Here is a 4,733-nt window from a genome sequence, read left to right as displayed (position 1 = left end):
GCAATGCATAGAGTTCTGGTTAAAAATCAGAGAACAACATTAGGTTGCTGAGTACAATTACTTTGATATTCACTTACGGTAAAAAAAATAATAGACCCTTTTAGAGATTTTAAGTTTACTCAAAATTTGTCGTAACAGTTCATATGGAGCACATGAAATGAGTACATTTACAGATCAGTAGCACAAGCGGTCAGTTCGAGGTATCTACCCATGCTGAATCCCGTAATAATACGGCGGCGATGCAGACGCTGACTCTGGCGTCCAGTCGCTCGTATAGATGGCGAACACTACCCTGTGCCACGTTATACTAAGACTGTCGACATGTTCACGTAGTTCTGTAAGAGTTGTTGGTTGACGAATCACGCGAGTCACTTCTCGTCCCATCGTATCCCACATGTGCTCGACTGGAGCCTAGTCCGGAAATTGTGCTGGCCAGGGAGGTTGCTGCACGCTTTACGGAGCGCATTGAGTTTCACGGGCAGTCTGTGGGCGAGCGTTATCGTGTTGGAGGAACACTCAACTTCGTGTTGCAAAAACGGCAAATGAACGGGTATAACAACATTCAGCACTTACCGAGCACTGGTTAGCGTTCCCTTCAGGAAAACAAAAGGTGACCGAGAGTTTTATCTTATCGCACTCCAAGCCGGAATTTATGACATCTTAACTATGTGCTGCAGACAGATATAATTTTGTATGTACGAGGCCTGTTCAGAAAGTAAGCTCCGATTGATTGCCAAATTGAAACCACAGTGAACATCAGAAATGTTTTACTTGTAACAATTAGCTACACCTTTCAGCTACTTCTCTACGTAGTCGCCGTTCTGACTTAGACTTTTGTCATAGCGTTGTACCAACTTTTCAATAGCCTCATCATAGAAGGCAACCGCCAGTGCTTTCCGCCAATTCTCCACGCTGGCCTACACCTCGTTGTCTGTGTCAAAATGTTGTCTTCAAAGACAGCGGTTCATGTGACCAGAGATGAAACTCAGGGGGAGACAATTGCGGACTGTATTGTGGGTAATCTAACATTTCCATTTGAAAACGATGCAGGAGCATCTTCATTGTCCCTGCAGAATGCGGCTGAGAATTGTCGTGAAGACGAAACAGCACGACAGTTATGTAATGTTAGCTGCATAGCTTCAGGCGAAATTTCTCACCAGGCCCTCGTACTTGGCGGCAGACACTATTTTCTAGACATCTTTACGCACTCACTGCGAGCTCAGAAATGAGAAGAGCGACGTGATGCTGACTGGGGTTATACTAGAGACACTACCCAACACATCTGTACAAAGCTTTATCGGATTTTCATAGTAGTTTCCATTTCGCGACCGATCGGACCTTACTTTTGGAATAACCCTCGTATATGTGGATGCTGCCTCCGAAACGTGTTACGAATACAGATGGTAGTAAAGAAGTAATAAATCAAAATGTCATGCCTCATGCGGCAGTTGTACTGCGTGAACGGCGAAAATGTAGTAAACTTTCAGTTATTTATTGCACAAGAATCAAACATTGTACAGATATCATACATATGTCATTTTGAAGAGAAACCCTGAAAGGTGTTTTCATGTATATCGCCATAGTGAAGTTTGGTAATTTGCCGGTAGTCAGCGCTAGTCGCAAACATGGCGAGTTCAGGTGCGGAGCGAACTGTTTCATGAAATGCCTCCCCGATCACCAGATCTCACTCCGTGTGATTTTTTTCTGTGGGGATACATTAAAGATCTGGTGTATGTACCGCCTCTACCACGTGATGTAGCAGAGCTCCGGGAGAGAATACGGGAAGCGACTGCCACAGTCTACGATGCCATGCTGGGACGGGTATGGCAAGAATTCGATTACCTTATTCACGTCTACCGGGTCACTCATGTTTCGCATATCGAATGCTTGTAAAAAACTTAAGAGTTTCTCGTCAAAATGCAATATGTAATCTGTACAACGTTTCGCGCGTCATGGGCTACAGTGCTTTTCCACCCCCATCCCTTCGATAGGTGGGGGTAGTTCTCACCGCCACAGCGACATTCTCCACACAATAAGAGATATAAATTCATTTGCATGGCCATATTGTCCGTAGTTGCTATACAATTCCTGAAGGTTTTTTCGTTCCATCGTTACAATTACAAGAGAATGCGTGTTTTCCTCGCAAGAGGCATTTCCTTTATTGAAGTAAACGAACTGTTTTCCGATCTAGAAAAAAAATCATATTGTAAATATCTTTAATTACAGACAACTGATGACGCTTTACTTCAATAAAGCGAAACGCGTCTGGTGAGCAAAACACGCGTTTGCTGGTACTTTTGACGACGGAACAAAAATACCCTCACGAAGAGTGATATCTGTTGTAAGTTTGTTTGAAATCGGTCTAGTGGTTTAGAAAGAGGTGTGGAAAATTACACGCCTAAGAGCGAAAGAAAGTGGTACGCCTGCCTAATATCGTGTAGGGCCCCCGCGAGCACGCAGATGTGCCGCAGTTACACGTGACATGAACTCGCCTAATGTCCGAAGTTGTGAAGGGAATTGACACCCCGAATCCTGCAGGAGTGTCCATAAATCCGTAAGAGTACGAGGGGGTGGAGATCTCTTCTCAACAGCACGTTGCAAGGTATCCCAGATATGCTCAATAGTGTTCATGCATGGGGAGTTTGGTGGTCAGCGGAAATGTTTTAACTCAGTAGCGCGTTCCCGGAGCCACTGTGCAGCAATTCTGGACGTGTGGTGTGTCGCATTGTCCTGCTGGAATTCCCGAGTCTGTCGGAATGCATAACGGACATGAATGGATGCAGGAGATCATACAGGATGCTCCGGTACGTGTCACCTGTCAGACTAGTATCTAGCGTATCAAGGGTCCCTTATAACTCCAATTGCACACGCCTCCAGCAGCTTGAACAGTTCCTGCTGATATACAGGGTCCATGGATCCATGAGGTTGTCTCCATACCCGAACACATACATCCGCTCCACACAATTCGAATCGAGACTCGTCCTACCAGGCAACATGTTTCCAGTTATCAACAGCCGATTGTTGGTGTTGATGGGTCCAGGCGAGGCGTAAAGCTTTGTGCCGTGCAGTCATCAAGGGTACACGAATGGGCCTTCGGCTGCGAAAGCTCATATCGATGATGTTTCGTTTAATGATTCGCACACTGACACTTGTTGATGACCCAGCATTGAAATCTGCAGCAGTTTGCGGAAGGGTTGCTCTTCTGTCACGTTGGTCCCGTTCCTGCAGGATCCTTTTCCGGCCGCAGCGATGCCGGAGATTTAATGTTTTACCGGATTCCTGACATTCAAGGTACACTCGTGAAGTGGTCATACGGGAAAATCCCCACTTCGTCGGTACGTCGGAGATGCTGTGTCCCATCGCTCGTGCGCCTACTGTAACACCACGTTCAAGCTCACTTGAATCTTGATAACCTGCCATTGCAGCAGCAGTAACCGAACTAACAACTGCGCCAGACACTTGTCTTGTATAGGTATTGCCGACCGCAGCGCCGAATTCTACCTGTTTACCTATCTCTGCATGCCTATACCAGTTTCTTTGGCGCTTCAGTGTATAAGTGAAATATGAAACTTCCTGGCAGATTAAAACTGTGTGCCGGACCGAGACTCGAACTCGGGACCTTTGCCTTTCGCGGGCAAGTGCTCTACCAACTGAGCTGCCCAAGCTCGATTCACGCCCCGTCCCCACAGCTTTACTTCTGCCAGTACCTCGTCTCCTACCTTCCAAACTTTACAGAAGCTCTCCTGCGAACCTTGCAGAACTAGCACTCCTGGAAGAAAGGATATTGCGGAGACACGGCTTAGCCACAGCCTGGGGGATGTTTCTAGCTGTGGGGACGGGCCGTGAGTCGTGCTTGGGTAGCTCAGTTGGTAGAGCACTTGCCCGCGTAAGGCAAAGGTCCCGAGTTCGAGTCTCGGTCCGGCACACAGTTTCAATCTGCCAGGAAGTTTCATATCAGCGCACACTCCGCTGTAGAGTGAAAATTTCATTCAAGTGAAATATGTTTGACATGTGCATACGAAAATACCAGACTGCAGTGGGAATTGTCGCTGACACCATCCACAAAATAATGAAAGGAAAAAAGTTTTAGCATAAAATATTTTCGCTGTCCATAGAGTAAAACAGCAGCAACGAGCGTTTCAGTTTATTACTCCTACAGTGCCAACTTTATTCGCATCACAATTTGCCGACAATGTTAACATATATCAGTGAATGTACCTGGAAAATTATATCACTGTACTACGCATGGTCCGGGAGATCTGCCGTTGTATGCATGGGTATGGGTGTTCGAGTCTTTAAAGAAACGGGGGTGGGGTGGTTTATTGGTATATACCAAATATCGCAACCATTGCCACCGAGATTTCAAATCCCCATTAACATTAATTTAAATGGTAAAAGAAAAATGTATAATTATAGTCGCTATGCCTGGCTAAGTACCTAGAGTTAATTGGAAAAAAAGTGGGTGATACGGCTGTTTTGTCATCGGGTCAAGATTCAACGCACTGAAAAGCACAAAAATAATCAACTTTAATTAAAAGAAGTTGTTTCATCATTGGCGTGTGTAGTTTATAAGGTAAGAGCGTTTTTATTTCCTTTAGACATAGGCAGTCAACTGGCCATTTCTTTGTGCGGTGCGGTGCGGCAACGGCCAACCGTATACGCCGCTCGCATCGTTGTTGTATATTTCGGACTACGGATAGCCGCGCAAGGCTATTTGTGTGCCGCGGCATACT

The 4,733-nt window shown here is 45.8% G+C and overlaps 1 non-coding gene across 1 annotated transcript; it reads left to right on the top strand.

Annotated features, from left to right (window-relative positions):
- Positions 1–3,850: 3,850 nt before the first annotated feature.
- On the top strand, positions 3,851–3,925 carry Trnat-cgu (transfer RNA threonine (anticodon CGU)). Its single transcript has one exon. It is a non-coding gene; the product is annotated as a tRNA-Thr (tRNA).
- Positions 3,926–4,733: the final 808 nt, after the last annotated feature.

The sequence above is a fragment of the Schistocerca serialis genome, chromosome 10, assembly GCF_023864345.2.
Source record: "Schistocerca serialis cubense isolate TAMUIC-IGC-003099 chromosome 10, iqSchSeri2.2, whole genome shotgun sequence".
Taxonomy (NCBI): Eukaryota; Metazoa; Arthropoda; class Insecta; order Orthoptera; family Acrididae; genus Schistocerca; species Schistocerca serialis.
Note: the sequence above shows the minus strand (reverse complement) of the source record. Positions and strands in the feature narration are given on the sequence as shown.